The sequence below is a fragment of the Hippopotamus amphibius genome, chromosome 2 (genome assembly GCF_030028045.1).
Source record: "Hippopotamus amphibius kiboko isolate mHipAmp2 chromosome 2, mHipAmp2.hap2, whole genome shotgun sequence".
Lineage (NCBI taxonomy): Eukaryota > Metazoa > Chordata > Mammalia > Artiodactyla > Hippopotamidae > Hippopotamus > Hippopotamus amphibius.
Genome location: NC_080187.1, coordinates 200,207,128 through 200,230,855, shown reverse-complemented (window position 1 = coordinate 200,230,855; position 23,728 = coordinate 200,207,128). Strand labels below are relative to the sequence as shown.

At 40.6% G+C, this 23,728-nt stretch overlaps 1 pseudogene; it reads right to left on the bottom strand.

Moving 5' to 3' along the window:
• Positions 1 to 13,453: 13,453 nt before the first annotated feature.
• Positions 13,454 to 13,553, bottom strand: LOC130847290 (U6 spliceosomal RNA; annotated as a pseudogene).
• Between the last annotated feature and the right edge of the window lie 10,175 nt (positions 13,554 to 23,728).

The following is a 23,728-nucleotide window of genomic DNA, read 5'->3' as shown; positions in this document are numbered from 1 at the left end:
CTTGCAGATAAAGACACAGATTATGTGTTTATTATTATTGTTTTAAAAGCAAACGTTTTCAAGCCCTTTCTCAGGTATTTAATGGAGATAGCCTGAAACAGCCCATGAACCATAGCAGAAGATAGACGTAATGGAGACATTATGGTAGAATTATATAACTTATACAAAGATTAATTTTCCCCATTCAACAATAAAAAAAGACCAGCCAAGATGAGGGGACCTTTGCCCATGAAGCTTTGGAATGGACAGAATATAGCGTGTTTGATAGGAAATTGTCAGGGTGAGACTATGCTACAAAAGGCCTAATTTATACATCATCAATGGTCATCCAGTTACTTCTGAAACCATTTGAGTTAGGTCATGCCTAAGGGTCCTGCAGAATGCAGCAATGAGATGCTTTGACATACTTTGATAATTCTGTTAAGACCTACTTTTTTTAAAAAAGGTAAAATCATGTTTCTCATTCAGATATAAAACTGAACATATGGTATTTTAACTCATTAATGAGGAAGCTGGTAAGGGTGTTATAACTAGTTCAAAGGAGAAGATTAAAACCTCCACAAATTTATATGGATAAAGGGATGTTGAAATGAGTGGGCAACTGGAAGCACATTTAGTTTCCAGGGAAGTCAATCAAACCTCTACAGGACAGCACAGAACCCTGTTAGTTATCTACAATGCACACCGTTGTAAAATGCCTCAAGGGCAACGGACGCTAGAATCAGATAACCCAGGAAGGTTGTGCTGGGTGTGGACAGCGCAGAGTTTTCTATTGAAGCACAAAATTTCCCTTGTAATTCCTATTGTTAGGAAATGAGAAAGGAAGAATTTAGCTGCAGAATTTTAAGATACTTTCTGGAGGAAAGACTCTCTTTTGCTATTTGTCTCTAGAGTGGAGGCTTTGTGATAACAGAGAATTGTATTTCCTTGCTGGCTTCTCTTTTTAGCCCCATTAGCAAGCAAATTATTTAAAATCTTTGTGCCTCAGTTTCCTTATTCTAAAATAGGGGCAGTACTATTATTAACTTCATGGGGTTTGGGGGAAGAACAAACAGAATAATCCGTGAATGGTGCTTAGCACAGTGCCTGCTGTCCTTGTTTTACCGATTATAGTCTTTCATCTTTCATCGTGTTTTTTTTTCTCCTACACTTACATGTTCCTTCCCCTTCTCGTTTTCTACGCGTTTAACCGACTATAATAAAGGAGAACTATTTATAGTGTTTTTGAAAAAAAGTATAGATAGGGTCTATGCTTCATAGTATGGTTCTGAAATAACTGCATAAATTGTTATGCATTCCTTTGCATTAAAAACAATTTGTTTTCTTGCTTTCTGAATAATTCCCATCATCAGTCACAGAACAGCTGATCCTGAACTTAAATTGAAAAATGTGGGACTTCCTTGGTGGCTCAGTGGTTAAGAATCCGCCTGCCAATGCAGGGAACATGGGTTCAGTCCCTGGTCTGCGAAGATCCCACATGCCGCGGAGCAACGAAGCCCATGCACCGCAGCTACTGAGCCTGCATGCCTAGAGCCCGTGCTCCGCAACAAGAGAAGCCACCTCAATGAGAAGCCCGCACACCACAACAAAGAGTAGCCCCTGCAATAAGCTCGCTGCAATAAGAGAAAGCCCTCATGCAGCAACGCAGACCTAACACAGCCAAATAAATATAATAAATAAATATATAAAAAGGAAGAAAAATGTGGTTCCTTTTCTCAGGTTAATGGTCACAGAAAGTAGGCTCTAGAGTGGGAAAGGCCCTCAAAGGGTCCTTTCAGGGGCTTGGAGAGGACTTGGAAGTCAGGACTAGGAACTCACTGGTGAGTCTATCACTGTCTGAATCGTCAGACCCCAGGGGTCACATCCAAGGGCCAAAGAGTCTCTGCCCTGGGGGGCAACGTGTAGCAGGCACAGGAGAAAATCAACCACGCGGCTCTGCCCAGGTGCTGCAAACCTGCCTCTAGGAAGTTTACTTTTTCCTTTGGGTCGGGTGGAGAAGGGAATATTTTCAAACCCAAGGAGGAATTCCGGGACGTCTCTGGGTCAGAATACCTGTGTGGATTTGACCCCATTGTCACCGGCAAATCCTATTAACAATTCCCGGGAAATAAAAATAGAATCTGGGTAATAAAGTCTAACCTTTTTTTTTTTTTTCTTTTCCTTCTTTTGTGCTTGGTCTCGTTTCATCTGCTCAGAGGGGGTCGCGTGCAGAGGCCTTGCTCCCAGCCCTTGAGACCCGAATTCTTGGTGTGAAATGGCGGTGCTCCGCACCTCAGCTCTGGGGCGTGTGTAGCAGCGCTGCCCCCGACCCTGCGATTCAAGGTGGCGGGGGCGGCAGGCCGTGCGCAGAGATGCCCCCCTGCCCCTCCACTGCTTTGCCCCCTCCCTGTTGAGGAGATCCCTTGAAAGCAGCCCAGACCCCCTCCTGGCCTGTTTGGGAGCGCGCGGACTCTACCGCCGGAGCGCGCGGACTCGACAGCGCGAGCCCTCACCTCTCTGCTTTTTGATGAAAGAATAAAGCTTTCCTTTGCTTCTGATCCAAAGTCGGTCTCCTTCTACTGGCTCAAACAACACCTGGCAGGCGAACACCTGGGCCCAGCTGGAAAGGTCCAATGCCATCAGCCCCAATTTCAGTTCTCACCCCTTGAGAAACTGCCAGATTGTTCAGCTGAGGCCCACGGGCATCCTCCCCTTTCCTTAGCATCCTGAGTTTCACAGGGAGGAAGGCATCGAGTAAGTGCTTGCTCTGAGTGAACCAGGTTGGGGAAGGAGTTTTTACCTCTAGGTAAAGTTCAGGGAAAGGAGAACGAAAATATTGCTGTGTCTAGGCTTCCTTTAAATGTTTGGCCACGGAGGTGATACCCTGGAGAGAGCCAGTATTCACTCCACAATTCCACTCCTATCACTTAATCTGACTGTCAGGCTGAGCGGGGGTAGCGTGGGCGGGGCGGCGGGGGGGGGGGGGATCTCTGGAGAAGGAACCATCATTCTGATGCCTCAGGAAACAGCGGCGATTAGATCTCAGAGGTCAGCCAGTGTGTAATTGGGATCTTGGGGCTGGGAGAACACAGTCAGATTTACACAGGGCTCCTTGCCTCTGGGGATTCTTTCTTTTTGCTATCATATCATCTCTGGAGCAAAACTGCTTGTTTTAGCTCTTGATAGAAAAGTAACTTCCCTTGTCCATTTTTCACAGGCAATGTATAAAAAAGGAAGAAAGCGGTAGGCTGCCAATATGTGTGGCAATACCCACTTTTGGCCACACTTGGTGCCATGGAGAGAGACATGGATCTGAGGGTAGACGATCTGGGTTTGAGTCCAGTTCTGCCTTGGGTAAGTTGTGACGTTTCTACGACGGGGCTAACGAAACCTGTGATTCCAGCCTCACAAAGTCATGAGGATGAAGAATGGTAAATGTCCAAACATCCTTAAGTAATAAAATAACCCATATGATGCAGAGACCCCAGGCTGGGATGCCACGTGGTGAGTGTGTTTGAGGAACACAGAGATTTTAGGAGACTTGGAGGCCCAAGCAGTTCTGCTTCCTGACCTCAGAGCAAGACACAACTTGCTGCCACAGGGGTCCAGGGCAGCTGCCAGCCACCAGCAGAGGAAAAGGTCTGGCTCCTAGCAGGTCAGGACTCTCCTAGAAGGCATAGAAGGAGTGATGAAGTACCCATCTTAAGTGGTTTATGAGTGTTGGGGAGGAAGAAATTTTCCTTACCAGTCTGGGTTCTTCTGACTGGTCTAAGAATTAAATTGACATGAGACAGATTAACAGGAGAAAAATTAAACAAAAAGGAACTGGCCAAAATAGCCAAAGCCCTCACCTTAAATACCACCTTTAGCTAAAGACACAAGAGGATGTTGGGGGTAGTGGTTTGGGACTTCAAAGGAGAGGAACACGATTCACATGAAGATGGAAAAGCAAATGTTTGTTAAGCAATCATTTGCTGGACCACACAGATATAATGGGACACAGAGTGGACTCTGATCTCCAGGCCCTGCTGAATTTTCCCCACTGCATTTAGCCCATATTCTCTGCAGAGATCTCTGGTGATTTCTCTACTCTGGAAACAGGCCCTCTATCTAAATTCTTTTAGGTAGTTTGGGAGAAGTTCATAGTTTCTTCTTGAGTCTTTTGGGCTTTAATTGTTTTCAGCTCAAATTAATCTGCCTGCCAAAGAGACGTTTTGGGGTGGTAAATTTTGGCTCCCTTACATGGGCTTCAATGAGGAAGCCAAAATATGAATGGGCTACCTCACAAAAGTAATTCCTGCAGATTTAGGAGGTAGGGGTCAAGGGCAGCTGAGATCTAGTGGCCTGCAGGAGATCAGAGGGCTATTGCAAAGAGGGAATTCCTGGGGACCTCACCCTTACTCCCTAATGGATAAAGCCTGGGACATTTATTTAGCTATTAACACCATAAGGAATTAATATTACAATGAAGCTTGCTTTAAGTGTCTCTGTGACTCTTTTGCTGGCCCTTCCCATCTTCACTGCCTCCTACCCCCAACTGAGTTCAGAGCCCTTGAACTGCCTTCAACCCCCCCCCCCCCCCCCCCCAGGAAAATTGCTGCTTGGTTTTGCTTTCTCCCTGGAGACGCATGAGGAGCGAGGTCTGGGTACATAGGTGAGATCCTCCAAACAGTGCCAGTGGATGGAAAAGAGAAGGTCAAAGGGCTAAACCCTGGGAGTTTCAACACTTAGAAGTCAGGAAGGCGAGAGGGGACCTTTTTGCTTTTGCCAAATTATTTCTTAAGAATAAATTCTTACTGGTAATGAGACAGGCTGGGACCTGGGACCCTTTGCTGCAAGTGCTGCAATGCTTGCCCCTGGAGGAACCTCTCCTTGAGCGACAAAGTACAAAGAAACTATAATGGACTAAAAATAACTGTGTGAGTGTGCAACTGGGGCAAATTCCAGACAAAAGTTACAAAAAGACCAAAAACCCCAACTGCCACTTCTGAAGAGCCCAGTGCAAAAACAGGGTGCTGGGAGTAAAAGCAGGGTGCTACGCATGCCCCCTGCACTCAGCACCACCAGAGGGGTGGGCAAAAACCCTACGCCACCCCTCTGGCGCAACCCCTGGACACACCCCTCCCCTCCCCCCCTCCCCCCCCCACCTCAGGGAGCAAGCAAGGGCACCTGTTACTTGTTTTGCTCCCTCTGCTGCCACAGGAGCCCCAATAAAGCCTGGCCTGAATTTCTTGTCTGGCCTGTAATCAATTGCTATTGATTGGGGAAGGGCAAGAACTCTGGTCTGGTGCCGGTAGCATTTCTGGCTAAGTGGTGGGAACAATACTGCTGTAAATGAATGTGTGAGTCAATTTCTGGGCAACTTCACCACAATTGAATATTAGCATTCAACCTTTTTTTTTTTTTTTTTTTTTTGGTTCTTTTAGAATATGTAAATCGTCATTTTCAGACTGCTTTCATGTACATTTCTTTGATTTCTGGTGAGCATTAACATTTTCCCACTGTTTGTCTACTAATTGTATTTCCCTTATGGGAATGGTCCTGTCTTTTACCTATTCATCTTTTGGAATCTTGACATTTATCTCACAAATTTGAATTAGCTGTTTTTTATAGATCTTAATTCTTCGTAGTGTTTGATAAAAATATTTTCCCTCTTTAAAAAAAGTCTTTAGTAATGCTGATTTCTATGGTGCAATCATTTAAATAGCCTCAAAGCTTAGAAAGTTAAAATTCCCTTAGAGAGGCGATAAACACTTTTTTTCAGTTTTCTGCAAGGTCTTCCATAATTAGATTTTATATTTAAATCTTTAATCAACAAAAGCTTATTTTGGTGAAAGTTTTATTTTTAATAACTTTTTCTATTATAAAGTCAATAAATGTTTATTATTGGAAAATAAGAACACGAAAAACAAAAAATAAAAACATGGCAAAAAAGATCCACACGTTCACCACCACTTTTGATGTTTTTGTATAGATACCTCCAAATTATTTCCCCTGTTTATATATGTTTTTTTTTTAAACTGCAAACATACCATACAAACTCTTTAATAACCTGTCAAGATATTAATGACATATTTAAATGGCATTAAATATTCTTTAAAAATATTGTTTGAAACAACTGTGGTGCATTGCATTCTATAGATGGGCCATAATTGGCTTCATTCCATATTGTTTTTTATTAACTCTCATGTATCTAAGGTATCACTATTATTAACAGTGCTGGTATAAACACACTTAAGCATAAATCTTGGTCCCCATTTCTGATCGCTTCCTTTGCTTAAATTTCTTAAAGTGGAATTGCTGAGGCAAAGGGTATAAATATATGCACATTTTTTTTTTTTGCCTTTTCATATATGCTGCCATGTTAAGTAAATGTGTGTCATCTGAAACCCTCATCAACGGTGAATGGATGTGCTCACCCCTCCCATCCCACCCTTCCCCTTGTTAATATTAGCTACTAACATTTTTGAAATTTCATGCTCAATTGATAAACCAAAATGGTGTCTGTATGTTTTAATACATTTTTTTTACTAGTGAGTTAAAGTTGAATTTACCATCACCTCCATTTTTATTGGCTATTTTCTTTCTTTTTGAATTACCTGTTAATGATATTTATGTATTTTATACAATAGTTTATATATTAATATACTTTAAAAATTGAGGTGCTCATTAGTCATTTTGGTAATTTCAAGCACACAGCATAATGAATACTTGTGAGTACCACCTTGCTACCCAGATCCATCAAGTCCTAATATTTTGTCGTATGTGCTTCCTACTTTTGTTTAGAAATAGGATACCTGTACTGTATACCTGTGTACCTCTACCCTAACCTAATTTCATTTTCTCCTCCTCAGAGGCAGCTCCATCCTGAGTTGGTGCCTGTGATTCTCATTTTTGTTTGTGTATGTTTGCAACATAGGTATGTAGCTATAAATATATAGCATTATTTTGTATGTTTACAAATTATATATTCATCTATCTGCAATTTGTTTTTTCACTCAGCATCACATTTTTGAGATTTACCTCCGTTGATAAAACTGCTAAAAATTGTCCCCTTGCATGAGTATATCACAATTTGTTCATTCTATTGGTGGATATTTGTGTGGTTTAATTTTTTGGTGTGTTTATTTTTGCTATTACAAACAATGTTGCAGTGCACTTGCATCTTCCACAAGTGAACTTCTAGAGTTTACTCCTAGAAGTGAAATTGTTGGCTTGTGATATGTGTATCTCTTCAGTGTTGCTAGATGTTGACATTTGTTTCTTCAAAGTGGTTATACCAATGAATACGTCATCAACAAAATGCAAATGTTTCTCCAATTTTTCCACATCATCACCAGCACTTGATAGTGCTGGATTATTTCTTTCTCACCAGTTTGATGGATATAAAATGGTATCTCATTGATTTAGTTTTCATCTTTCTGATTACTGGTAAGGTTGAATATATTTTTATATATGCCATCGGTCATTCAAATTTCCTCTGCTATTACACTGCTTGTTCATATCTTTTGCCCATCTTTCTTTTAATTCATTAGTGTTTTTAAGTAAGAAAAATATCTTCTCTCAGTTTGCATTGTCTTTTCACATTGCTTATGATGTCTTTTGTTGAACAGAATTTAAAATTTTCACGTAGTCAGATTCATCAGTCTTTTCCTTCAGGAACATCCTGTAGGGGAGGTAAAATTTTACCTTTACACTCAGGGTTTTTTGGCAGAGAATTAAACTGATGTAAGACAGACTAACAAGAGAAAAGCATACAAATATATTTGTGTTAAATGACATGGGAGCCCTCATGAGACCCAAAGAAATGGTGAAACACATGCTTTTATACTGGTTTGAACAAAGAGGGGCAATTGTGGAAAAGTAACTAAATTATGTAGAGATGCTAAAGGAAGATAAAAATTATTGTAACAGGGTCTGTTGATACAGAATTCTCTCGGCTTTGACTCCCCATTGAAAAATATTTCTTTTCTCCTGTTACTGGGAAGGCATCTTCCACATGGGAACTTTTATCTCCTGTTTTAGGAGGAAAAGGGGAGATAGGAAAAGGGAAGATAAGAATGCCCTTCTCATATCTGATGTTTTTCAAGTGCCTGTAACTCAAAATAATCCTTATGTCAAAGTGGCATATTTTGGGATAGTGTATTCTGTCACCTTCCAATCCTCAGTGTCTTCATTTCTTCAATTTTTCTTTTAAATCTCACCAAAAAAAAAAAAAAAAGCAATTCTTTTATAAAAGGGATTCTGTAATTTGTCATAATCTTTCACATTCCTAGAATTTACCTTTATTGGTCACCATGCACTCTTGTTACAGCTGCATTCTCTAAGTTCAATTCAAAATGATTTTTCTGTCTATGCTTATTGAGTCTGACGTGGTGAAATGATTGGTAAAGTTAGCAGATAGGTGATATGCACAAGCCATTCCTGCTTTGCATGCCCTTAGTAGACGTTGCTAATTGATTGTATTAATTTCTTCATTCATATGTATTCCCATGTATTCATTTATCCAACAACTATTTTTGGAAAATTTGCTATGTGCCTGAGTCTGCTTCTGATTTTTTCAAACCGGTTGTATTGGAATTGACAGCTGTGCATGTTTACCATCCTAGGCCTTTTTGTTTATGAGTATGTGTGTGCGTGTGTAGTATTTTTCACAGATTTATGGATGAGGATGATATTTATCTCTTAGAATGAATTGAGTATCAGGTGTTGTTTCTCTGTGATTTGGAACTGACTATGTAGTATGGGCAAATTTGTTTGTTGAATTCATAGAAATATTATTCAGTATATTTGTTTAGGTCATACTTCTGGTGGGTGAGGTATTTTCTTTAATAACTTTCTCAGTTTCCTTCTTCATTATTTTTATCATTTTGCCAATTTTATATTTTATATTGTCCATTTGGCTAAACATTTCCAATTGATTGTCATAAATTATGCATTGCAATAATTTATATTTTTAAATCCTTTACATCAGTTGTTAAATCACCAGTCTTGTTTTTAATTGTGATTAAACCTTTTATTTATTATATTTACAAGGGTTTTAATCTATCTTATACTCTTTTCAGAGAATGAGCATTTAAATTTATTATTTCTACCAATTTTCTATTTTCTAGCTTATTTCTGTCCTTCATCTTTATTCTTTTCTTTCAATTTTCTCTTATGTTGACATTCTTCTTTTCATAAGATTTTAAATCAAGTGCTTAGTTCATTTGTTTCTTATTTCTAAAATAAAAGCACATAGATCTATACCTTTGCCTCTGAGCCTTGATTTGTTCACACCACCTCATTTTTAATAGGTGGTACTTTCAATTTTATAATATCTCAGAAATTATTATCCTGTTCTTAATTTTATACTTGACCCTGTTGCTTAGGAGAGTTTTTGTTGCTGTTGTTGGAAGTTGTCAGCCATTTATTTGTTTGTTGTTATTATAAATTTTTGTTTGTATATATTTTAAACTTGCAGAAATGTTAAAAGCTAGATTCATGTTTAGCCAGATTCACCATTTGTTTATATTTTGTTTGTTTCTATTTTTTTCCGATTGCTTTATAATTCATTCTCCATATATGAATTTTTTTTTCTGAACCATTTTGAGAATAAGTTGCAGATGTACATACATACCTAAATACTTCCATGTATATTTCCTGGGACAGACATTTTATCTTATAAAACTTAGGAAATTTAACAGTTAAGAAAATTGGAAAATTTCGTATTAATATAATATGATTTTCTAATTCCATAGTCCATATTCAAATTGTCAGTTATCACAATATTGTGTATTATATATATACTATAGTTAGAGTATATGTACTACATATAATATAAATTATGTAAACAGATAGAAATTTATGTAATCTATACTTAAATTTATAATTAATTTATATTTAAATTTATATTTTATTTATTATATGTAATATATATATTTTGTATATAGAGAGAGAGGGGGAGAAAGAGAAATTGACAGTATTCTAGAATTTACAATAATGAAGATGACAGTGGCAACAACTGAAATGGCTGGATGTTTAGAGAAACTACCACCGATAGGGCACGTGTTACATTAGCATTTATTTTCTTCTTGTACTATGATCTAAAGAAAATCATGTTTATTTTCATATTTATTATTGTTTTATTATGAACTTACTATATATTCAGAGTAGAAAAAATAAGGCAAAATAACAATAATCACCCCAAATTTCAGAGCCTAAAGATAACCATTGTTAGTATTTAGATGTATATTTTCTAGACTCTTGCTTTCAATCAACAAAATTTCTGGATTTTTTTCTAATTAAATAAAATATGAGTGCATTAAAAATATAGTATCACATTGTGTGATGTATAGTTGTAGTTTTCATTTGTCTTAGTATTATATTATTTTATATACTTTATAGCTAATATTCATAACAACTTTGCAAAGTAGAGCCACATTTTTAGATGAAGAGTCCAAGGTTCAGAGAGATTCAAAAAATTGCCTAGGTCACACAGCAGTAAGGGGTGGCGTTATAATCCAAATCCTAGACCACCTGCCTCCAAGGCTATAGGGCAGATCACTATTTTGCCCAAGGCGCCTTTCATTGTTTTTACTTATATTATTAACATTTAGTTTTATTGCATTGAGGTGAGAAAATATATCTATATAATTTTCTATATAATTTTCCTCTGGATTTCCTTTAGTGCCTTATTTGAAAGTTAGTATATATGTACCAATGCCTGATATGTTGAAAAAAATATATAGTCTGTGTTGTTATTGAGTTTAATATATATCTACTCATTCTAACATATCAATTGTATAGTATTTATTCTTTCTCTTTGCATTTCTAACTTTGGTAATCCATGTCTTCACTGTGGGTTTTATATTTTTCATTATAATCAGGAGCCTCCTAGCATCCTCCCTCCACCTTTTTTGGCTTCAGAATCTCTTTTATATGATACCAGATTTTCCAATTGTTTTTTTGTTGTTGTATGAGTTTCCTTGATAAGACTTTTTTATTTTTAGCATTCTGCATCTTTTTGTTATAGATACCTATGTTTAAGCAACAAACATATTGTTGGGTCTTCTGTTTTAATACAGTATGGGAATTTGTTTTTTGAGAAACGAATGGCCTAGTTATACGGGGTCCTTTGGGATGCAGGTATCATAGTGATATGAGATGGGCTCACAGATGGGAGCTGTGGACTTTCTGCTAGTTACTTAATGATTATGTGAGGAGGCTACCAGTTTCCCTATCTGTAAAATTGTGTTAATAAGAGTACCAACTTCACAGAGTTGTTGGGAAAGATCAAGAACACCCACGATTAGAAGGATATTAAAGCATATTAAATTATTATATGTAGAATGTAGACATCATGCCTGAAATATCGTTCAAAGCAAGTTTCTTGGCAATAGCACATAAAGCAAGTACTTAAAACAAAGATCTATGTTCAAAATGGGGGTAATCAGCTCCATCCTTTTCTCTAACCATGTCTTAAACTTCTCTCTGAGATAATGGGAATAACTTACAATAAAATGGCTGAGAAGCTGTGGTCCAGCGCCCGTGATGTGTTCCCAGGTTTCAGTTCAACTGTCCGTCTCTGCTTCTGGCTGCACTGTGGAGTTTCATAACTTGGCTTAAATTCAACCCTGTCAGGAATCACTGCCTTGCTTTCCACTTAATTAAGCAAGTGTTTAGGTTGTACGAATAAGTTATTTGCTCCTATAATGGGTATTGAAGCTGCAGGCTTAGGTGGCCTGGCTCTTCTCATCAGGCGTGGATAAACTGAAACTAAGGGAAGCAAAGAAAGCAGTGCTGGGTTTTCTACTTCCTGGATCGTGTAACTTGTACTACATCCAATGAAAGCCATCTGATGGGTATCCAGACGTGAGGACTGATCCTCAGCCCGTGGTTCTCCTTCTAGCTGTCTTCCAGCTCCTGCACAACTGGAACCTCTGCAATAGTTTCAGCTGCTAGGAATTGAAACTGAATTCTTATTCACTTCTGCTCCTAAGGACCAAAGAGGGACAGCGAGGAAAGCTAAGAAAGTCTGAAGTTTAAGCCCATTTTTAACTTTCCAAAATGCTCTTGGTATTTGCAGATCCAGATAACCTTAAATCACACAATGCTGTATTACCAAACTGAGGAATAAATATCCTTTAACATTATAATCTGATAAACTCCAGAATAACTGGATTTATTTTTAGTCACAGGAGCTTCAAGTCTTTGATGGCTTCTATTTGATCAGTCAGAGGGAGATATGGGTCCACTTCCCAGCAGGTGCAATATATCAGTTTTCTTACCCTTCTCTGGTGAGAATCATCATCTCGTCTCCTGTTAAACATATGTTTCCGAGTCCCTCCCCAGAGATTCTGATTCAGTGCATCTGGGATGGGGCATCAGATTTGTGTTCTTAATGTGAGAGAAGCTTGGGGAAAATTGGAGTAGAGGGAGTAGTCTGTTTCTAGAATCAGACAGTTTTGGGTTGAAATCCTGGGTCTTTCACTTACTAGTTACGTGGTCTTGCACAAATTACTTAACATTCCTTAACCTTATCTGAAAAAAGTGGGGATAACAACATCTACCTCAAAGAGTTGTTGAGAGGATTGAAGGAACTAAAGCCCTTTATAGCATCTACTTCTCTGGGTGCTGCTAAATCATTTGTACTAGGGTTAATTTGAAGATTATCTGTGGACTTATTTAGCACACAGGCACAATGGTTTGGTTTTTTTTTAACTTATCTTTTCCATTTATTCAGCAGATACTTATAAAGCCTTTATTTATTTGTTTGTTTGTTTGTTTATTTGTTTGTTTATTTACCACACCATGCGGGATCTCAGTTCCCTGATCAGAGGCTGAACCTGGGCCATGGCTGTGAAAGTGCCAAATCATAACTACTAGGCAACCAGGTACCTCTGTGTAAAGCTTTTATTGTGTGCAAGAACCTGGGGTTCCCAGAACCCACTAAGCACCTCCCTGATGGTATGGTGTGTCCACATGGCCCACCCCAGGCTTTTGAAGGGATTGCCGAAATTTCTTGTATGTGTGACTTTCTGTAATTAGACAGGCTCCTAATTATTCAGGGGGCTCCCTGAATTTAGGAGTGTCAGTGTCTTATCCCTCCATTGTACCAGAAATTCCAGTTTTCTTGAATCCAATCATATGTGTGTATATATATTTTTTCCTCTGTAGTTGAGGCAATTTCCCCCCCCAGCTTTATTGAAATATTATTGATATATGTATGTTTAAGGTGTACAATGTGATGATTAGAGACATGTATACATTGCAAAATGATGACCACAATAAGGTTAGTTAACATCTCCATCCCTCGACATAATTATGATATATATTTTTTTTACTTGGGTGGTGATAACAGTTAAGATCAACTTTCTTAAAAACTTTCAGTGTGTAATACGGTGTTCCTGATTATAGACCCCATGCTGTGCATTAGATCCCCAGACCTTATTTATCCTTTAGCTGGGAGTTTTGTACCTTTTGACCAACATCAAAAAATATGGACTACTTTACGAATTTGCATATCATCCTCAAGCAGGGGCCATGCTAATCTTCTCTGTATCATTCCAATTTTGGTATGTATGCTGTTGAATTTCCTTCAATAGAAAATATACATTTAAATTATTCCATTTGATTTTTATGCAGAATATGTTCTAGGTGCTTTGCATGATGAAATTTTCCCTTCCTGGCCAGAAAAACCTTTGTACTTTTTTTTCTTCCATCCTGATAGCAAAAAATCCAATGGCTGTCTGGAGAATATACTTATATTTCCTTTATATTTAGCCTTGCTTCAAAAGAACTTAAGACACTTCTAAAAGATATAAACAATGCAAGATTTAGGTAGGAAAGATAAGGGTGAAAAAAATAAGGTGAATTCATGAATGAGGTTACACATCAAATACATGCTGTACTGTTCTTTTCACTTCCTGGCCATGGGCTAGATATTTGTGCTGAACTCTCAAGCAATCATTGCAAACTCTCTGCAGACAAAAGATGAAGGGGATAGTCCTCAAGCCAGTTATTAGGATGATCATCTATATACGCCCTGCACACTGTTTTAACTTTTCCATTAGCCTAAGACTTTATGTCCTAATCAACGTTAGGGTCATTAAGAACCTACAGAAGAGTCGTGAAGTACCACGGAAACTATGTGCTCTCCAATAATCCAGCCAAATACAAAATGAATCGGTGAATAAGGAAACCTCCGGCTGTGGAGTTGATGTTAGCCAGGTGGAAGAGCTGGGCCAAGGATCAGCCAATCCCCTGGTCCGGAAACCATAACCATGGCAACACTAGTGATGGCTGCTCTACTCCTACCAGCAATGACACCCTTAAGAGGCACCAGGAGAGAGAGGAGCCTGTCATATTTCTGGGCTAGGCTCTTGGTAAGGGAAGTTTATTGTAATTTTTATGCAAAATTACTGGGAAAAAATAAACAGCCTCTTTCATGTTAACCTTGCAAACCCAAATCTACAAGGTAAAGGCAAATGTGTAGAGGCACAGCTTGGCTGAGGCCAGGTGTGAGTCTCTTGTCTAGGAAACCTGTAGCCTGCCTCAGATTTGCCTTTTATTCTCTTTACTTTCTAGTAACAGTGCTGCACAGAACTTTCAACAAGAAAAGCCCAGAGGAGCATAGTTGCGTTTGAAGCCACCACTCTTGTCTGCCTCATTCATTTCAAACAGAGGTACTTCTCAAAGAGATGAAGACCTGTGTACAAACAATGCCCATTGCATTCTCTTGCCATCAGCTGTGATGTGGTGTCTTTTGATTTTGCACAGAAGCTGCCTTGTTTCGGAAACTGATTGATGGTTCTTCTGAATGAAGGAGGCAACAAGAACAAACGAGCAGGGCTCCTGGTAAGGCATGGTACTTCAAGACAATGAGCTTGAAAGCATTTAAAATAAAAGGTAAACACAAGCCTCAATGAAAGTAAAGCATTCGGAAAGGCACGGAGCTGTTCCTGGTTGATAATTTGCAGTTCTTAAGGATCTCCAAGTGTTTGTGCAAATACACATAAGCTCCTCGGAGACATCTGACTTGGGATTTTAAACTTTTTGGTGGAGGGAAAAAAATTAAATCCAAATAGATGTCATGAAACAGAGAAAACTAATTGAAATAAAAAACATAGGTGGCCTGGGTTGAATTTGAGGCAGTGAAACAAAACAATGCATTGAAAGAGCTCGTAATGAGGCCTCTCTGTAGAGGAGAGGACTGGTGATTTCTCTTTAGAAAGACGTGGAAAGGCCTTCAAAGGCTTGTTACAAACACCACTGGCAGTGTTAGAACCTGCTCTGTGTGAACTCTGAGAGATGGGCCTCCTCTTTCCGTAAACCCTTGTCTTTCCCTTTGCCTAACAGATAGAAACAAACCAGTTAAAAATAGACATGAGAAATCTAGCCACAGTGAATACTTTTACTGTAAGAAACTCAGTTATCAAGTTCCCTGTTGGTCAGCATTCTTCGAGTCTGTGTTGGGGGCACAGGGCTGGCGAGGAGCAGGTGATGGGTTGTGAGGGTTGGAGGGGTGGGGGAATTTAAATGAAGCAGGAGTCCCTGTCCTGGTCAGTGGTTCTTACATACTATGTTCTCATAAAAAAAAATTGTCCACCAGCTAGATGGTATTCCACTGTGTAACTATATCAGGGTTAGTATCTCAGTTTCACAGAAAAAAAGTTAATCAAATCAGACACTCTTGGTTGCCCACCCAGCAGCCATTCTCTCCTTTAATTTTTTGCCTGCAGAGCCCAGTTTTGGTTGGGAGTCTTCTTGCCCTTATCGTGATTCAGGGAAGGGTGACCGTGTCCCAAACTCCAAGAAGAAATCCTGATTTTGTTTTTTTAACAGTGACTAAGGTAGGCAGAATTTTTTTTTTTTTTAAAGATTTATTTTATTATTTATTTATTGGCTGCACTGCGTCTTTGTTGCTGCGCATGGGCTTTCTTTAGCTGTGGTGAGCCCCCGGGGGCTGCTCTTCGTTGTGGTGCACAGGTTTCTCATTGCAGTGGTGTCTCTTTTTGCCAATCACAGGTTCTAGGTGCCTGGGCTTCAGCAGTTGTGGCTTGCGGGCTCTAGAGCGCAGGCTTAGTAGTTGTGGCACACGGGGCTTAGCTGCTCCGCGGCATGTGGGATCTTCCTGGCCCAGGGATCGAACCTGTGTCCCCTGCATTGGCAGGTGGATTCTTAACCACTGTGCCACCAGGGAGCCCAGATAGGAAGAATTTTGAGACAGCTCTCATGATCTTCACCCTCCGGTGATCATGGCAAAAGGCAGATTACCTGGGTGGGCCTAATCTAATGCAGGAGCCCTTTAAAAGCACAGAATTTTCTTCAGCTGCTGGTAGAAGGAAAACTCAGATTGGAAGTATGAGAAGGATTCAACGAACAGTTGGTGGTGATGAAGATGGAGGGGGCCACGTGTAAGGATGGAGAGCTGCCTTTGGAGCGGAGAGTGATGCCTGGTGGTCAGCCGGCGAGGCCATGGAGACAAGCCTACAGCTACAAGGAGCTGAATTCTGCCAGCAATCTGAATGCGTTGGAAGTGAATTCTTCTCCAGAACTCCAGATGAGAGCTCAGCTCAGGTAACACTTTGATTTTAACCTTGTAAGCCCCTAAGCAGAGAATTCACTTAAGGATTCTTGAACTTCTGACCTATAGAGCTGTTAGAAAATAAATGGGTATTGTCTTAAGCTGCTAAGCCCATGGTTATTTACAGTGCAGCACTAGAAAACTAATAAAGCAACCTACAGGGTCAAGAAATTCATATTTCTGGGTGGGGGCGAAGGGGAAGCCGGGACGAAGTGAGAGAATAGCATTGACATATATACACTACCAAATGTAAAATAGCTAGCTCGTGGGAAGCTGCTGCATAACACAGGGAGATCAACTCGATGATGCGTGATGACTTAGAGGGCTGGGATAGGGAAGGTGGGAAGGAGTCGCAGGAGGGAGGGGATATGGGGATATATGTATAAATACAACTGATTCACCTTGTTGTACAGCAAAAACTGGCACAACGGTGTAAAGCAATTATATTCCAATAAAGAGCTTAAAAAAAAAAGAAATTCATATTTCTGCTCAGGAGAAATTAGTTTTCGGCTCTGACCCTAATCAGGAATCAGCAAGTGAACTGTGGCAGAGACTGGTGATTAGTTACCCAATAGCCACTCCCAGCTTTTGCCTTTGTGCCCACATCTCCCTGCTTCCCCATTGAAAGTCACAGATACCAGATCCTTGTCTTCCCCTCACCCTTGCTGCTAGGTGGTCATGTGACCTGCATCTGCCTCTTGATACAGTCCTGTGAGAAGATGAAGATAGAGCGGCAGCAGTCATTTTGTAGCCATGAGGTGCGAAGCCTAAGGATGGTAGAGTGGAAAGATCTTGGTTCTTTCCATGCAATTTTATTTTTCTTTTGTGACAATTTTGAGCTAAGGTACCAACTCTGGAATTGCATACTTTCAGATCTCTTATTATGTAAGGTAATTCTCTTTATTGATTAAATCACTCTCAGTTGGGTTTTCTGTTGCTTGAAGCTAAGCATATCCTTACATGTGCTTCCTACTCTAAAAAGTGTGGTAGGCAGAGTGCAGAGACATCTGAAGTAGAGGGAGTGTAGAGGTTGAGGACCAGGCTTTTGGCACAGGTAGGAAAGGGCCCACAGTTGTCCGGGGGCATGAAGGACAAATATTCCCTGAGAGTCTTCCCCAATGCAGAAAGCTTCATGGGGCACTGATCGTATGGACTTGGACCATTCATCTAATCTCGGTGAACCTAAGTTAACTCATCTTCAACATGAGGGTAAACGACACCTGTGTCACGTGGTTTTATGAGGCTCTGATTTGATTGTGTATGTGAACTTGTTTTGGAGAATTTGAAAGGAAGCTCTGGTGTGATGTCAAAGCCTCACTTGGCGCCTGGTACATAATATGTGCGCTCAGTAAATACTTGTTGGGTGGATGTGCCGTGCCTGTTTGTCCACATCAGGGTTGGTTGCATTGCACTGTGAGCTTGGGGGTTGCACTGCTGTCTAATTGCTGCATACAGCACCTACTTCAGACAAAACTGAGAGGAGGATTTTACTAAATGCTTTCTTCTTGGCAGTGATGTATTAGGTACTGCAGCCTGGATGGAGAATTCAGCTTTTGTTTTCTATGTATTTTCCACTAAATATGCTGTGATGAGGTGTCTGTTTTGATCAGGGACACTGTCAATTATTCCTCTCCCTTTCTGACTTTCTCTGTGATTTAGGGTGTGAAGACATCTGTTGGCTTTAACCTATCACTGCTGTGTGAGATACTTTGGCTGCAATCAACAGGGCTGTGTCCAAGGCAGGCTGGCCCCCTGTGAACTCCCAGGCTGCTGAATTAGTCATCTGCCAGGTGACAGGTGGTGCCTTTAAGACATTGTAGAGCAAAAGGAGACAGTCGCACCTGGCCCTTTAAAAGCTTCCTAATGCCAGACAAAGCAGGAACCTATTTGTTTCCTTTAGGCTTGCCCTCTGTAATATCAGCCACTTTCCCAAGTCCTCATCCATGGTTCATATTTCATACATCCACTTGTGGATCTCCTTGACCATTGGCCTCTCCCAGCTGGACTCCTGGGACTGTGGGTTGCCGCTGATTCTGTGACAGTAAGCTCTCCCTGGTTTTGGTGTTGCTGTGCTCCGTGCTACACTGGATATGAAACACACAGAAACAAGACTGAGGGCAGACAGGCTGACATCTGAGAATGACTTATTTCAGGTGCTTCCCAAAAGGAATTATATTGGAGTAAGGTAGGAGAGAAGATCAGGTGCTTGGGAGGTAAAATGCATCAGGTTACAGAGACTGGAGACACTGAAGTCTGGATGGCTTAACAAGTAACAGAGAAGTTGAACATAATATTTAAGTAACAAGACGTAGATGGTGTGGTACTGATGAAAGAGGATGGGGGTGTGTGTATGCGGGGTCAATGACAGGATTGTGCAGGCAAGATAAAAAGAGGCAAAGAAGTAGATGTTGATCCTGAGGAGCAAAACCATGGTTTGGAAGCAGTGAGGTTGAGAATGAAGAATGGGCACCAGAGTCAAAAGATGACTGCCCTGTCTCGTACTCTTCCTGTGGTCCAGGAACCCTTTGTGCCTCAGTCTCCTCACCTGTCAAGGGAGACCCTGGCGCTTCTGGCCCCATGGGGTTATTGCACATTTTTGGTGATCTAAAATGAACATGACAATAATAGACACAATACTATAAAAACGTAATGTATGTTGCATTCCCCTTGGCGTCTTTACTTTTGTGTGTTTGATAGAAAGCCCGAGCAAGGCGTCTCCTAGGCTCTCCATTGTCACTTCTAAAGCTGCCCCCCTCATCCTCCGAGGGCATGATGAGAGTGATGGGCATGGCCTTGAGGGGGACATTCCTTAGACAACAGCAGGGATGGTGACAGCTCCTCTCAGGGCGTCGTGAGGCATCCCCCACTCCAATGGATGGCTCAGAAGTTTAGTTGTGAAAAGTACTCAGCTTCTGAGGAGATGGATTAAAGACAGATGGTCTTAATTTACAGTCACAGGTCCTTTTGGGAAAAAATGAGCAGTGAGGAAAATTGGTTTGAAAACAGGTCAGCATCTCCTACATTCTTAGAGTTGGGCGGAAACCTAGAAGGTGCCTAATGAACGGCCACTTGGAGTCTAAAGGAGCCTGCTGGTACGAGGGCTCCTGCTCCTGGTGTTTACAGATACTTACACCCTTTGCCTCATGACATCTGTCAAATGTGTCTTTCTCCCACTTTGTCTCTGTCTCTTTCTCCATCTCCCTTTAAAAACAAAATTTTGGATTTCTTCATTTGTTTCTCTTTTGCCAATCTCTTTTTAGATGTATTCAAGTTTTTCAAATTTAACTTTTAACTAAACTTTTTATTTTGAGATAACTGGATTCATGTGCAATTTTAAGAAATAATTCAGAGACATCTCATGTGCCCTTTACATGGTTTCCCATAGTGCCCTGCATCTAGTAACCATTTGCTGAAAAAGTGAATTGACTTCCACAAACATGAAATTGACTGCTGTAGTTGGGCCACGCTGTGCTGGGTACTGTGGGGTCATGAGGAGGAACCGCGACAGGAAACACCCCTGCCCTCATGTGGCCCGCAGTCCTCGACTCGGGCATGGCGAGGTTCACCTGCTTTTCTTCCTGGCCTTACCCTCTGGGGTGCCCAGGTCCTATGTGTGTCAGCCCTGGTGGGGCCGGTTGGAGCTTTTTCATCACCAGCCTGTTCTAGACGTGAGCCAGCTTGCGTGAAGCCTCCCCACCATTCCTTACCCCACCCAGGCACTCACAGCACTTCCTAAAGGAAAGTCATTTTCGTCATCAGCGTTGGATTAGAACTGTCAAAGTATTCGAAACCACCTTTAGTCAGAGTTCTATTTTTCCAGTGTTGATGTAAAAATATCATTGCTTTTCCACCAAGATTGAAAATAACAACAAAGAGAACCTGAGAACTAAGCGAAGTCGGGCAAAAGGTGGCAATGGCCCAGAGATAGAAGCAAAATATTTTAATACTGCAGATAGTGGCACATGTGGGCACACACCCCGCTTCCTGCCTCCCCCAACCCACCCTCACCCCCACCCCCAGGCCTCCTCCTCACCCCTGCTGCACAGAACTCAGCTGGGCTTGTCCCATGGCCACTGTGCACAAGGCTGTCCTGCCCCTGCCCAGATGGCTGCCTCTGTGACGGCTCCGTGATGCCTCATTACCCATATTATGTACTAGTATGTGCATCTCATGTTACATTAACGGTATCGACTGTGCTGGGGTAATGGATTGGCCAGTTACTCTCTTTCGGAGCAGTTACTCAAGCTTGCCATCTGGCGAATCTGATAACCAGGTGGTGAACCTAAATAACCTCACTTTGATAGGGGTAGAAGGGACCCCAGTTGGTTCTGTTCTTGCCATCTGCAGCCTCCTTCTTTCGGATGGAGATGTCCAGAGAGTCAGAGTCATGCTATTTCTTAATGGAGTAGCCATTTGTTATTAGAAACACTCCCACTTCACTTATGCAGAATTCCGCTTTCCAGCATCTTCACTAGTTTAAAATACACGCAGGAACCAGGAGTCAAGGCAGAAAAGGCTTTGTGCAGCCAAGAATACAAGGAAGCTCGTGTACTAAGGCTCATGGACCTCCCTCGTAAGAAAGCTTCCTTAAGCCTTTACTCTTATTTACACTCAGTGATACCATGGAGTTTATCTCATTTCCAAGGAGTCAGTATACTGGAGGCTGCAGAGGAGAGGGCAAGAGAGGGTGTATAACAGACACATACTTCGACAAATAATGAGGTATACCTGAAAAAAACGGAAAGGATTAAAAGCAGATCCAAGAACTAAAAATACAGCAAACTGGGGTTGTTTGGTAAGGGTCAAAGTATGCTACAGTCATGGACTATTACCCAAGAACACCACAGTACAATAACGGAGTCTGGAGTAATAAACCCGTGTCAATAGCATGGTTAGTTGTGATCGGAAGGTAGCATCTCAGGGGCAGAGACCCATGTCATACATTATGGAGATGTCCTCTCTAAATGGTTCACATAAAAAGGTTGGACACACGGAGAATTATACTCTCAGCTTTTTGAGAAAAATCGTGTGTCTGTGAGTAAAGTGAATTAAAATATTATATCAGTTTTTTTTTTGAAAAAGAACAGTACTTTTATTATCATAAAATAAGCTAGTTTCACTGAAGATAGTTTAGAAAAATACATAACCAAAAAGAAGGAAATAAAATATAGCTGTAACCCCCACTTCCAAGATACTACCAGTGTTAATATTTTGTTTGCTCTCTTGTCTTTCACATACATTTGTATATTTATATCCATTCACCTCTCTGTCATTGCCTGTCTATCTGTAACTAGTTGGAGTTAATACATAAGAATACATAAGTCAATACGTAAGAAATCAAATCACATCACGTTGTAACTTGTACTTATCCCCATTTAATGCACAGGTAAGAAGCTTTCCATGTCAATGAGGGAACCTCTTCAGTATCCTTTCAATGGCATTGTATTCCATGCTATGATAGCCGTCCAAGGGGTTACAGTAGTTCAGTGATTATTTATAAAAGCATATTGCACAGCAATATCTGGAAAATAAATCAAAGTGCGTTCAGCATGAGCAAGTAGGGCATAGAGACTTCCCTTCCAGCCACCACCAGCCAATTTCTCTACTGTGGCAGCAGAACTGAAAGCTTCAGAGGTGGGCCTTTTTGTCTTCCTGAGCCGTGCTGGCTGCTTGCCTCTTGTCAGATACTTAGAACTCTGTATCTGTTAGGATGCTTTTGGAGGTAACAGAAAACTCAACTCAAAGCAGCTAAGTAATAAGAAATATTATTTCACATTATAAAAGTCCTAGAGAGAAGGTTGATCCAGGGCTTGTTAATGCTGTGACTCAAAGGCATCATCAAAGATTTGTGTTTTTCCCATCTTTTTTCTCTCCTTAGGGGGTCCCAAAATGTTGGCAGCTATTCCAGGTGCCACACGAAGACATGATAATATGCAGAGGCAGAACAGGGGATGGTCTCTTCCTTGTGTGTGTTTTTTTAAAAAATTTATTTTTAATTGTGGTAAAATACACATCACATAAAATTTACCATCCTGACCATTTTTAGGTGTATAATTCAGTAGTGTTGTGTACATTTGCCTTCTAGTGTCTTACTCTGTGGATTTGACTATTCTACTTGCCTCATATAAGTGGACTTATACTGTCTATGTCTTTTTGTGACTTCCTATAATGCCCTCAAGGTTCATCCACGGTGTAGCATGAGTCAGAATTTCCTTCCTTTTTAAGGCTGAATAATATTCCCTTGTCTGTATATACCATATTTTGTTTATCCATTCATCTGTTTATCTATTCATCAGCCCAGTGGACCCTTGGGCTGCTTCTACCATTTAGCTGTTGTGAGTAACAGGGCTGTGAACATGGGTGTAGAGATAGCTCTTCAAGAGTCTGCTTTCAGTTCTTTTGGGTATGTACTCAGAAGTGGAATTACTGGATCCTATATTAATTCTACTTTTATTTTTTGAGGATCTGCCAAACTGTTTTCCATAGTGTATATTGCATTCCCACCAACAGTGCAAAGTGTTCCAGTTTTTCTCTACATCCCTCCCCCTTCCCTTTTTCGGGCTAGTAGCCATCCTAATGGCTGTGAGGTGGTCCTTGTGTTTCTTTTTAAGACTGAGGAAACACTTACTCTCACGTCTCCTGTCCCATTGGTTGGAACTATGCTCACATGCCTATTTTTAAACCAGTCACTGGTAAGAAAAATGGAACCGTGATTCATTTTCGTAGAGCAAGCAGCACACACCCTGGGCGGGGAACACTGAGCCCCTCTGAAGCATGGCCTCACTGAGTAGGGTGGATTGCAGGTTCTGTTAGGAAGGAGGAAGCAAGGATGAGTGAGAGTCACTTTCTGATTTCCCTGGACTTCATCCGTGTTTAGAGGGGCCCTTGTGTTTGCATCCCTGTAGATGTTTCCCCAGCTTAATAAAAAAGAGTGCTACAAAATAAGAACACTTTGAACACCTTGAGAGAGGGTTTTTCATGTAAATATAAAAACAGACAACAAAAAAGCTCTCACACAAAATTACCTCCTTACATGATGAAGTAAAAGAGAGAAAAGAACTTAGCACCCACGCACAAAGGAACCTTTAACAATCTCATCATCTTTCCTCCCAAGGTAGTCTCCCCTACCCTCCCACTCATTTTCTGGACTTCGAACAGGATTGGAATGACACGGTATCAAAT